Source organism: Amphiprion ocellaris, chromosome 6, assembly GCF_022539595.1.
Source record: "Amphiprion ocellaris isolate individual 3 ecotype Okinawa chromosome 6, ASM2253959v1, whole genome shotgun sequence".
In the NCBI taxonomy this organism is placed as follows: domain Eukaryota; kingdom Metazoa; phylum Chordata; class Actinopteri; family Pomacentridae; genus Amphiprion; species Amphiprion ocellaris.
The window spans coordinates 33,599,353-33,612,508 of record NC_072771.1 but is presented as its reverse complement, the minus strand read 5'-3'; the positions used below and the strand labels follow the sequence as shown (position 1 = coordinate 33,612,508).

Below are 13,156 nucleotides of genomic sequence, written 5' to 3'. Positions count from 1 at the left end.
TACATCACGAATAAAGCTCCTTTAACTTAACATCTGTAAACAAAACAAAAACGTATCAACAAAGTTTCCTGTTAGAGTTTGTGTTCTTCTAAGTTTAACTCCAAGATTTTAAATACTTTCATTTACTGCAAATGAATATCTACTCCAAATGTCTCACTAATAATCATTATCAGCCTTAAAAACCCACAAAACACCCCTCTATACTCAACCACACTTAGTACAATCCGGTTCCCCCTTCTATAAATCTGCTTGGAATCTTCCACTTCCTGTTTGTCAAAGTGGCCTTCTACCTGGACAGGTTTTGTTGGAGCTCATGCAACAAACATTTTGGGTAACTGCACTTTAATATGGATGGATGACACTGAATTAGAGTCTGTTTTAATGAGACTGAGTTAAGATGTGTAGCTCTGTCATTAAATAGTAAATTATTTCTCAGAATTCACAGAGAAAAGTCTGAGATGTTTGCTAGGTTAGCATCCCACATGTTCTTTGGCTCAGCTAAAGCTAACTCTCTCCAACTTCTGGATCTCTTCAGTTGCTTGTTGTTAAAATATCTTGCTGTAGGTGCTGAAGCTCAGAAAGTCTGAGATGTTTGTTCAAAATAAGCTCATTCTCAAGTCTTATCTGAACTGTCCTCTTTTGTTTGAACTTTCCCTAAACTTAGGAGTTAATGACAGAGCAGCACATCCAGACTCAGTCTCATTTATGTAAAGATTAAACTTCAGTGTCATTCATTGATGTTAAAGTACAGTTTTTCAAATGTTTGTTGCACATGCTCCCGACCAAACCAGTCCAGGTGGAAGACGATGTGAAGAGAAAGCTCCAGAGGATGAATATCACACATTTACGTTGGAAATAAATGTCCTTTAATTAGACATTGTCATGCAAAAGTTGGATTTCCCTTTAATGATGTTCAAATCTTTGTTGAGTGTTTTGTTGATGTTGGTTTCTAAATGTTTTCTGACACTCGGCCCCAAAGATTAAAACCTTTTACGGCTCACAAGCTGCAACAATTCACACATTATCAACTGTCTTTCTGACTAAACTAAGATGAAAAGTGAAAAACTGTCTGATTCCTGCATCATGAATCTTTTTGGTTTTTATGGCAGTAAACTGAATATATTTGGGTTTGACATTTTATAAACCAAAACAAGAAATGAATTACTGGAGAAAACAGTCACCAGATTAATGGACAAAGAAAATGTGTTTTCCAACATATATGGCTGAATTACTCCAACATTACAAGATACATACAATTTTAATTCAATTTTATTTATATAACGCCAATTACAGGTCAAATTGTCTCAAGACGCTTTATTTTTATTAAAATAACTTTCTCCACTAAAACTAATAAACATGAGGTCAAATAGAAGGAAGAGTTTTAAATACTGCAGTCCTCAACAAAAACTAAATCTGCTGGTGGATTCCATTAAAGTCCTAATAAAGGATAATAAAGTGTGATACTAAAGGTTTGTGGTGCTAAAAATGTCAAAGATATCAAGTTGAACATCTGGATGGAGGTTGATAAAAGTTGACCTCCCTTCATTTCTCTGGAGCTGACTCCATGGATTTTATGGATGGTGGTTAAAGACCTGCTCTTCTAGTGGTCTTCCTTCTAGTCGCTGTAAAAAGTCACACCATCCTCGCCAACTTCAACACCTCTTCATGACAACTTGTTCTGCCTCGGACCTCGTGGAAACTTCAGAAACTGGGGAAAACCTGTGGAGACTCGAAGAACTCGTGGAGACTCGAAGAACTCGTCGGGCGGGGGAAGGTGTGGTGGGCGGTTGGGGGAGGTGGGGGAGTAGAGGGGGGAGGCCGCCACCCACCTCCCCGCCTACTCTCCGCCCTGACTCCACCCAGACTCCGCCTTGGCTCCACCCATGTGGTGACTTCACAAACTACGATGTCAAAGGGACGACGAATTCATTTCTTTTCATCTGATCTGTAGCTCAGTGAGTTAAGGATTTGCCTATGGAGCTGCAGGTCGCTGGTTCAAGACCAGACACTTCTTAAATTTTCTCAAAATTCTGACAAAGACAAAGAAAGAAAACTGCCACTGGCCGGTCTTGAACCTGCAACCTTCCACTTGGTAGTCCGTCTTCTTTTCCCCTGAGCTATTCGCTCAGATACTAATTCTTCTTTTTTTTGCGCATTTATCATCTATTTTTTGTCGTTTTCGAGTTTTTTTTTTTACTTTCTCTTTTCTCGACCGTTTTTCTTGGGAGGTGGGACTTCAGCCTTTGTGCTGGAGGGTTGAACCCTCACTTCCAACACTTTCAAAGCCTCCACACCTCCCAAGTCCTCAGGACCTGAGCTTTCACACAGTCTGAGGGCTGAAATTTTCTAAGTCCCACAGTAGTTCTCTGTTAGTTTGAACTTCCAGACAGTCCAAGGACTGATATCTTCAAAGTTCCTGAGTACTTCTCTGTTAGTTTGAACCTTTCAACAGTCTGAGGACTGAAAACCTAAAAGTTCTTGAGTAGTTCTCTGTTAGTTTGAACCTTTCGACAGTCTGAGGACTGAAATCTTGAAAGTTTCTCAGTACTTCTCTGTTAGTTTGAACTTTGTGGTTAACAGAAGCCTTAAAACTTGTGACCATGAGTCTTGATTTCACATTTAGACCATCCATCTGAGTTCTTCTCAGACCTTCACCTGTGGGTTTTTTAGAAATACTCAACAAACTTTGATTCTCTTCACTGAACAGTAAAGTTTGTGGAGATCAGAAGGTAACATTAGATTGATAAATGCCTTCAATGACTAGTAGACTTTATCTGGAAAGCAGTTTTCTGAAATGAGTTCTTAGTAAATCTGTCTACAATCAAACCAAGAACATAGAAAGAGGAAATGTTTGAAGAAACAACTTGATGTTTTCATTTCAGACTACAAAACGCGTTAAGACCTTTATCTGTCTTTACTCTTTTTGATCGTTTTATTGTTTCTTCTGTTTAATTTGATCTTCTAAAGTCTAACTGGTGTCTTTTCAAATGTTTTGTCTTTAGTTTGATTCTTCTTAAATGTCTAGAAAAGAATAAAAGGTGAGAAAAGAAACTAATGTCTGATTTGATTTCCAAATGTTTTGTCTTTTTAATGTTTAATTGTTGTTTCTTCAAATGTTTTATCGACTTGTTTAAAAAATTTCCTTTTCTTTCCCAGTGTTTAATTTTTCAATTAAATCTTTAAGGTTTTTTTAAAAAAAAAGTTTTACCACCTTTTTGTTTAATTTTCTTTTTAAATGCTTCATTGTATTTTCTGATAATTCCTATTTAAAGTTTTATTGTCTTTAAGACAATTTTCAAATTAAACATTTAATTTTTTTAATGAAATGTTTTGTCTTTTTAAAGGTTTAACAATCTAAAATGTTTTGTATTTTTTTAAATATTTAATATTCTTCTTGTTTAATAGTTTTTTTTTAAATGTTTAATTATCTAAAAGATTGCATCTTTAATGTTTAATATTTTTGTTATAAAAATGTTGTTTAATTTCATAATTACGTTTTGTATCTTCTGTTTAATTATCTAATTAAATGTTTTGTCTGTATAATATAACTGTACTTATTCAATTTTCTTTTAAAAAGCTTTATTGTATTAATTTTTTTCCTTTGATTTAATTGCTTTTTTTTAAAATGTAGTTTATTTCTTTAATCTTTTTTTTCTGTCAAGATTTTAACCCAACCTTAAAAATGAAACAAACCCTTAAATCACATTGAAAACACTTCTGTTGTCACAAACATGAGTTAGTCAGTTATTCAGTTTATCAGTTCAACTTTATTTGTTTAGCACCTTTTACACAGATGACATAACTAAACAAGCAAAGAGAAAAACCTACGCTAAAACTATGATTAAAACTCAAAAATATACTTAAAATAAAAAAGATTTAACATGGTAATAAAATCTGTTGTGTCCAGGGGATGGAGGGAGTTTATTGAAGTCTTTTTGGGCTCATATGTTAAATCATTTAAAATATAAACTTGATATTCAGTCTAAGGAAACTGCAGAGCGACAGAAGAACCAACAATATCTCCTGTTCTCTCCTTTAATGAGTTGACTCTTCTTGTGCTTTCAGACCAAAGAACTACAGACTCTTCACAACCTGCTCAAACTCTTGGTACAGGATCTCACCACACGGGTCAAGGTTTCCATCTCATTTCTACTCTGAAGCTCACCTTCTCCTCCTCAAACTGCTGAGAAATGTTTCTGCTGCTCTAAAGTCTGCTCTCCAGAACTTCCTAAAAACTCTCAAAGTCTCTTCTGCTGCAGGTTGCTTTGTAGAACTGTTCCAGAAAACCTCACTAAACCACATGGAGGGGCCTCAAGATAGTCGTCCAAATGAAACCATACAAAAACCAAACTAGCACAACCCAAATGCTAAAGTCTCCTGCAGCCTACCAGAGAACCTCTTTAAACAGAGAATCATGACAGGAACTCTTACCTTCTGGACAACCAATGCTGGTTCACAAACAAGAATACAGAATGTGTCTGACCAAAAACCTCTAAAGACTCACTACAGCCAAGATAAAGACACAGCTCACCTGCACCAAATCCACTAATCACTGCACACATTAGCACCATGTGCTAACTGTGGCTAAAGAACCACATTTACCAAGACAACTATCCAGTACAAAGCCCTAAAACACACCAAGAAACACATTAAAGACAATTTTACTGCTGGAAGCTGCAAGCCAACGCCTAAAAAACAAACTAAAGCAACAGAGTCAAACCCGGTTCAATGGTGAAGAGAAACAGAGGAAATGTTTGGCTGCAGCTAAATAAAGCAGGAAGACACTGAGCTGCTCAGGTGTTCCTGATAACACCAAGCAGCCACCTGGACAGCCAATAGGAACACAGCTTACTGGAAGTCCAGAGGGCTGGGTTAGTGAAGGAAATTTAGTTTAAAGTTGAAGCAGAAAGTTAACAAAGAAAGTTGAAAACCACCTTCTGATACCTGAAATCTCTGAGTTTTCACACAAAGAACACCTGAACATGTCAAACTGGTTCCATAGTAGAACCATCATTGTAAAAACGTCATAGTATGGTGTGTTGCTCAAAAAACATTACGACCCGGCTGTCTAGGGTCACCGAGGAGCAACACAAAAACAGGACAAAAGCTGGTTTCCAGGGGGTTAGGCAGCTATTTATTTGAAAGAGTATGTTTACAACAACACGTGAGCAGAAAAATCACAAAGTCTGTCTTTAGTTCAGCTGAAAATATTAGTTTTTGTCTTTTTTATTGACCAAACTTTTTAGGAAGTAGATGAAGAATAATTAAAGCTCTCATGTAGAAGTCCAACTTATTTTGGATCCTTGTGGAGAGTTTAATCTTAGAGTTTGTAAAGCTGTTGAGTGTTTAGAGACACATGGATTGTTTTGACATTTAATAACCGAGTCCTGAAATAAAATTACAGTTGTGGATTTCTGTCATTTAGTCTGGACTAAACAAATAACAGCAGCATAAATCTTAAATGTCATTATGAGGAGTCTGGATTGAGGTTTCTGACTTGATAATGATCAAAACATGAAATTTTGTTTGGTTTAAAGGAATATTCCACCTTAAATCTTTGAATGTTGACCTAAAAGGTTGGTTTCAGGAAGTATTCCACCTACAAGGTCCTCAAACATCCACCTTAAAGGAACATTCCACCAAAAATCCTTGGACATGCACCTAAAATGTTGGTTTAACCGAGTATTCCATCCAAAATCCTCAAAGAGACCTGAGGGGCTGGTTAAAAGGAATATTCCACCTAAAACCCCAAATATAGACCCAAAGGGTGGTTTAGAAAAAATCCTTCAATGTAGACCAAAAAACTTAGTATGGAGGAATATTCCACCTGAAATGTAGACCTGAGAAGTTGGTTTGGAAGAATATACCATCCTAAACATCCTTAAATGTAGACTAAAAGACTGTTTGGAAGAAAATTCCACCTAAAATCCTCCAATGTAGACCTAAAAGGTGAGTTTAATGGTATATTCCACCTAAAATCCACTACTGTAGACCTTGGAGGTTGGTCTGATGGTATATTCCACCCAACATCCTTGAACATAAACTTAAAAAGTTCATTCAAAGGAATATTCCACCTAAAATCTTTCAATGTAGACCAAAAAATCTTGCTGTAAAGGAGTATTCCACCTTAAATGTAGACCTAAAGGATGGTTTGGATTAATATTCTACTCTAAAATCTTCCAATGTAGACCTAAAAGGTTGATCTGATGGTATATTCTACCCAACATCCTGGAACATTTACCTAAAAGGTTGCTTTAATGGTATATTCCCAGAAGAACCCTTGAACATTGGGCTTAATGGTATATTCCACCCAAAATACTTGTACATATACCAAGAAGTTAGTGTAAAGGAAAGACCTAAAAGGATTGTTTAAAGGAAGATTTAAACTGTTATTTTCATTATTTAATAATCTGTTATCAGTCAGAACCCTGGCAAACTTATTTTCATCAGTTTTTTTAGTGGAAGTCACAAATAAAGGAGCTCTTGGTTTTTCCCAGCGTTACTGAGTCCAAAGCTGCTGTTTCAACACAGAACGTTCACATGCATCCACAAACCTCTCAGCACTCAAACACCCACAGACAGGAGGCCGGCTGGGCCGAGGCTCGGCGGCGTCCTCAGACCCACGAGTCGGGGAGTCGCTGAACTTGTTGGTCCGGTTTGAAGGCCTCCATGTGGTCCAGTAGAAGTCCACGTAGTCGGTGTTGGCTTTGAACCACAGCGACTGGCCTCCATCAGGTGGACCGGCTCGTCCTCGTATGGCTCCTCCTGTAGCCTTGAAGGGACCACAGGAACATTCAGTAGCTGTTGGAGTTCTTCCTGTCAGGCTCGTGGTAGAACGGCTCTGAAGAATCTTGTACTTGTCTTATCTGGAACAATCTAACAGCCTAAACTGTTAACAGCAGTGTAAAGAAGCAAACACACAGGCATAGATTAGGACTCAAACTAGATTTATTTTAGAAAACAAATCAGCTTAGAGGCATTTGTTCACACATGTGGCTGAATAGGAGGCCGTCCAATCAGATTTGAGGTCTTCACTCTGTAGGTTTTGTTGGGTGAGACTCTTGGACCTCCATCAGCTGACGTGGATGTTTGATGGTCTTCCTCTCTAGTGCCAGATGATTCATCCATGAATTCAGCAGCTACAGACTGAAATGAAGCTCATGCTGCTGTGATTGAATTCCTGTTCCAGATCAAATGTTCAGAGCTCACCTTGAATGCAGCCGTCTGCTGTCTGATAGTTTTTCTCATTGCAGTCTTCAATAAAGTCTTTTTCCTCATGTCAGGATGTGGTGAGACTCTTTCTCAGTTGCTGCAGACGTCCCTCATTGTGCATCTCCAGAGAAGAAACAGAAAAACTGATCACTGCTTCAGCATCACAAACGCTCTCCAACATTGAGAGTGTTTTAGGAATTCATTCATTGTGTTGTGAACTTTGAAGGAGCAGAAACTTTACAGCTCTAAAAGGTATGAGCTCCAATTCTGGATGTTTTAGGAAATGAAGTTCATCAAATGAACACTTGATTATTGCTGATAACTCATTAAATTACTGAAGAAATCTAACATAAAAACCTGTAAACTCTCAGGCAGCTTTTGTTAAAGTTTGTCTATAATTCTATCATCATGTTCTGGAACCAGGACTCTGCAGAAGTTCCTTCAATCAGATACTTGTGTGTTTCTATTTAAGGCCTCAGGTTTGAACGTACAGCAGAGGATTAGAAAGGAGTGATTTTAATATTTAAATCAGTCCAGTAAATGTTTGGTGTGAAAATTATTAAAATTTTGATTTAGATAGATTTGTGTCAAATAATATTGTAGAGTCTCACTTAAATATATCCAAATGAGTTCAGTGTATTTACATTTTATAGAATATTTGATTTCTTAATCTCAATACTTAGGGTCTGACCCTAAATATTACAATAATGATGTCAATTTAAATAATATTTTAGTGCAGAGTCATAAACTTTAATCAGCTAAACTTACATAATAAATATCACTGAACAATCTTAACCTGAACATTCATATTATTGAGGTAAATTTACATAAATCATGATATTCTAGAGTATTAACTGGAATATTTCTAACATTAATCTTTTTGTATTGTGCTGATAAACAACAATAACCCGACTTTCAGATAATATTTGTTGTCTGTGATTGTGAGACTAAATTCCTCCACATTCTGGAACTGGACTACATTTCCCAAAATGGAAACATGGACAGAATTTAACACTCATGTATCCATGGCAACGCTAACGTTTCTGCTTCTTACCAAAGTTCACAACACAAGTAAAGATTTTAATGTAAAACTTCAGGGATGACTGCTAACCATAAGTATTCTGATCAATACTTCATGATCAATATCAGGACAGATGTTACAATTCCAGATGTTGCATTAGACTGCAGTTATTCACAGAGAAATTAAAACATCACATTCCTCATAAAAACTAGATGGGACTTTTATTAAATAAAGTGTTGGTGAATAAACAGTGTAAAAAGTGCAAAGCAGCTCCATTAAATCAGGAGATGTGAGACTTCCACAGCATGGATCACCATCTGCTGTGTTGATTCATAGCTGAATGTCAGAATGAACTGAGCTAGAAAAGCTGCTTTGAGCTGCAACATTACGGTCTGACAATCCAACACCATCACAGTTTTCATCTGGTTGTTTTGCTCCAACATGCTGTGAAGTTCAGTTTTTACCTGAATCAATACAGAGATTCTATTTCCAACCAAGACTGGAATAAAAATTTGAATGTTATGAGGTTATTAATGCAACTAAATCCTTTCGGATGGAAGGATTTACTTCTAAGTTCTAATTCAAGTTTCAGTTGGAGCACATTGCATTCACAAAGAAAAACAGCGAAACCTTCATAGCAACATTTAATAAACCTAAAGCTTCCCTGTTGGCTCATTGGTGGAGTTTGTTACTGAGCATCTGAACCTTAAATCCAGAGAGAGGACCATCTTCAGTTGAGGCCAGTCAGAGAACTTCAAGACCTTCCATCAGCTGGACCAGATGTGGCATCATCTCCCTCTGAACATCTGGATGACAGGAGAAAAGACAGAAATCAAACACAGATCACAGAAATACAATTTATTCACTTTCATCATTTTATAAAAGTAGCATGAACTTTATTAAAACTTGACAATATCAGTAATGGAAGTAAATGTTTTTATCTCGTGTTGAAGCTAAATTTAAAGTCAATTTTAATGACAGTTTTTCCTGAGAGGAGTGAGAATGGAGCTTTTCTTTCCTTTTTAGAATATTCCCTCAACATATTCTGTTTATTATTGGCTTTAGAAGCATTTTTCTTTACTTATTTATTTTTAGAAACCTCAGACTGATGCACTTTGCTGGTTTGCAGATAATTTCATGTACAATGACAATAAAGATCTTCTATTATAACATATTTTGCTAAAACAAGAACTGCAAACCTTCTCAACCATCTCTCAGTCTGCAAAATTCCAACTGCGACAAAGAATTATCTGATGTAGTTATTATTATAATCTTTACTGAACCAGCCCTGGAATTAATAAAAATCTGTACATGGATATGATTTTCTCTGATGGAACCACTAAAACTGCATACAATAAAGTAAATCTCTTCTGCACTGCACACATACTACACTTTTGTATAACTCTGGATGTCAGAGTAAAGGCAGACAGATCCACCAATCAGCCACAACATTCTGACCACTGACAGCTGAAGAGAACAACATCCATCATCTTGTTCTAATGCAACGTTCTGCTGGGAAACCTTGACGTTCATGTGGATGTTTGACATGTACCACCACCTAAACACTGCAGGACAAACAACCCCCTCGTCTCCATGGCAACAGCAGTCCTTGATGCAAGCTGCCTCCCTCAGCAGGACAAACTAAAACTGCTCAGGAGTGGTCCGAGGAACAGGACAGAGCTAAGCTGTTCACCTGGGTTCCACACTCCCCACATCCACATCTGACTGAGCATCTGTGGGATGGTCCAGGATCAGCCTGGTCTAGGTAGGACCCACCCTGCAACCCACAGGACCCACAGAATCCACAGGACATGCCCAGAGGTTCTGATGAACCACTGGGTCAGAGGAGTTTTAGCAGCATAAAGGGACCAACACAGTATTAGTCAGGTGGTCAGAATGTTCTACTGTTATATTGTCATGCTGATTATATGATCAGTAAATGTTACCATCAATTATAACGTCCACATTGATCAGGAAAAAAAACAACTATCAGTTCATTCAGAAACTGTGGGGTTAAACCTAAAAACACAGACCTCAAAAGCAGTTTGTTTCAAAGCAGAACACCAGCTGGTTTTCACTAAAGAAGCTTTCAGAGCAACAATTAAATGACAGTTTTGTTCTCATTAAGTTCAGAGTCAGAGTCAGCCAAAACAATGTAGATACACATCAGGAAAAGAAAAACTTTTGTAAATATTTCATTTGTATAAGTACTTCTATACATATAGATTCCTCTTTCTAAGTTTGATCAAATCACCATAACTCTGTGTCCTGTTGTACGATGTTTTCCCAACAGATGGCGCTACCCTCATGAATGGAGCATCAACAAGTGACGTCTACAACACAACAGAAATGTCTGGAAGCCAGTGGCCACCACTTTGAGCACCTCTTGTAATTGTAGCGGCCAAAGATAACTTTTATTAATCTGGTGATGTATGAATAAATTTAGTATTGAAATATGTATGCAAGTTTTTCTTTTCCTGATGTGTGTAAACATTATTTTGGCTGACTCTGTATGATGGGTTTCTGACAGGTCACCAGGCAACATCTTTTTATAATAATGACAAACATACCTGCATTCTACAGGAGTGATTTTCCTCATGTGCAGGTAAAGATGTGTGAGGAGCTTAGAGATGACAGGAGCAGGAGTCATCCTCACTAATTCAGCTTCCACCTAGAAACAGAAAGACCACAAACAAACACACTGATATACTCTCAAACGTTCAACCTCACAGCCTCAAAACATCTGTTTAGGAAGTGTTGTGTTTCTAAATTCTGCTGAAAGCATTGACAGACATTCTCTTACAAGGTTGTGTAAAAAGCAGCCTGTCCTCTGAGCTACTGAGAAATCTTCCTGAACAAAGTTTCTACGTGTAAATCAGCTCAATAAAAACTAAAGCCTCAGTCTGAGATAACAGGTATCGCAAATTATAAACAACTTTCTTTGTTAATTCAGACTTTCTGCTTCAACCTTACATAAAAAGGGGAGTTTAACTCGTCAGGTGACTGAAAATGAACGGCTTGTGCAGTTCTAGATCCAAAAGTAGGATGTTTTAACTCATGTTTTACTACATATACATGCAATAATAAATAAATACAATGGCTGGTTGTTAGTTTATTCACTATTAATGTCATTTTATATACTGGATTGAACTTGAGCAGTGGAAGAGAGAAGGAATTTAATGAAATTATGGAGATTCAGAGAGGTAATGTTGCACAATGTTAAATTAAGCGAGGTTTAATTCAAACCAGCTGAATGTTAAACTTCAGTGCAGCTGAACGGGTTTCAGTTAACCTTAAAGTAAAATAACTTTTTTAAAAGCTAAAATACACAGCAGAGAAATACAGGTTGAGAAGGTCATTCTAATAATGAGGACAGCTGCTGCAGCAACTAACACAGGTGTTCAGCGGTAAGTTAGCCACCTGTGTTAATTAGCCCGCTAGCTAACTTAGCCGCTTAGCTAGCTAACGCGTCTGGACCAACTGCTCAAACACGACAAAACACAACTCTACACAAGTCGCTGACTTAACGTACAACAAGACAACGCTACTGGTTAGAAGTATCTATCTTCTTACCGTGTTTTACTCCAAAAACAAGGTCAACAGCAGCCAGAGATACTACCAGACGTGTCGACCATAGATATATAGAAGACTAGATACGCTAGCGCACTGTCTTCTATAGTGTCTATGGTCTGACCAATCACTGCTCTCTGGCTCTCAGTCAGTCTGACCAATCACTGCTCTCTGACTCCGCCCTCTGAGAATCTTGTTGTCGTTTGGCTCCACACTTGCTGATGACCACTTCCGGTCTCAGAAAATGAAAAAACTGATCTTTTTCGTTTGTTTCTTACTGATTTTATTTTTTTTGATATTCTAAATATAAAATGAAAATCAAAGCATTTTTAAAATTTCGTATATCCCTTTACGATCATGAAAAGGAAAAACGCCTTGTATTTCAATTTTGTGTATTTTAAAACGAAAATCAAATAACCACTCGTCTTTTGTTTTTTCCAATACCCGTTTCAGAACGGAAAATCCGTCCATCCCATTATCTATACACCGCTTAATCCTCACTAGGGTCGCGGGGGGGCTGGAGCCTATCCCAGCTGACTCGGGCGAAGGCAGGGGATACCCTAGACAGGTCACCAGTCTGTCGCAGGGCTACATACAAAGCCAAACAATCACTCACACATTCACACCTACGGGCAATTTAGAATGATCAATTAACCTCAGCATATTTTTGGACTGTGGGAGGAAGCCGGAGTACCCGGAGAAAACCCACGCATGCACAGGGAGAACATGCAAACTCCATGCAGAAAGATCCCGGGAAAGCCGGAACGCGAACCAGGGATCTTCTCGCTGCAAGGCGAAAGTGCTAACCACTACATCACTATGCAGCCCACGGAAAATCCAATTGCCAAAATATACACGGACCCAGGAGCACTGATGGTAGAAACATGCACTTATTGCATGTACCTGGAAACATTTTTCTAAGCTTTAAACATGCCAAAGTATAAAGCTGAGTGTTTAAATGAAACTTTTTTGCTCACACTTCAGTGTAATGTTGCAAACAGCCAGAGTAAATGGTCTTAGTGTTCAGTGAGCATGTAATAATGAGGAGCATCAGGTGTTTACCTGACAGCACATCACTGGTCTCCGTCTGAATTGATGATGCACTATAGGAGGAAGGTGATAAAGATCCACTTTTACCACAACTCATCTCTCCAATTCCGCTCCTCCCTTGTGGAAAATTAGATGTTTCCATTCCCAAACTATCAACTTTGACCTAAATATGTAGAATCTTGAACTTGTAAATTGAGTTCTGACTTAGACAAGTACAGCAGACTGTCAGAAACTCTTGTACTCAATTTAAATGACATTATCAGTCCCAAGACTATTATCAGAGTCCTTCATCATTGCTATAAT

At 37.7% G+C, this 13,156-nt stretch overlaps 2 long non-coding RNA genes across 3 annotated transcripts in view; one reads left to right on the top strand and one right to left on the bottom strand.

Annotated features, from left to right (window-relative positions):
• The window catches only part of LOC118471447 (uncharacterized), a 129,825-nt gene extending 122,433 nt beyond the window's left edge, over positions 1-7,392 (top strand). Inside the window, exon 5 of the long non-coding RNA XR_008601987.1 lies at positions 4,066-7,392. This is a non-coding gene — a long non-coding RNA (uncharacterized LOC118471447). The remainder of the gene's footprint in view (positions 1-4,065) is intronic.
• LOC129349123 (uncharacterized) lies at positions 6,927-11,798 on the bottom strand. Of its 2 annotated transcripts, none has more exons than XR_008601986.1 (2): positions 9,927-11,798; positions 6,927-9,039 (listed from the first exon to the last, which is right to left on the bottom strand). It is a non-coding gene; the product is annotated as an uncharacterized LOC129349123 (long non-coding RNA). The 2 variants fall into 2 exon arrangements; XR_008601985.1 differs by having other exon boundaries at positions 10,804-11,798.
• Positions 11,799-13,156: the final 1,358 nt, after the last annotated feature.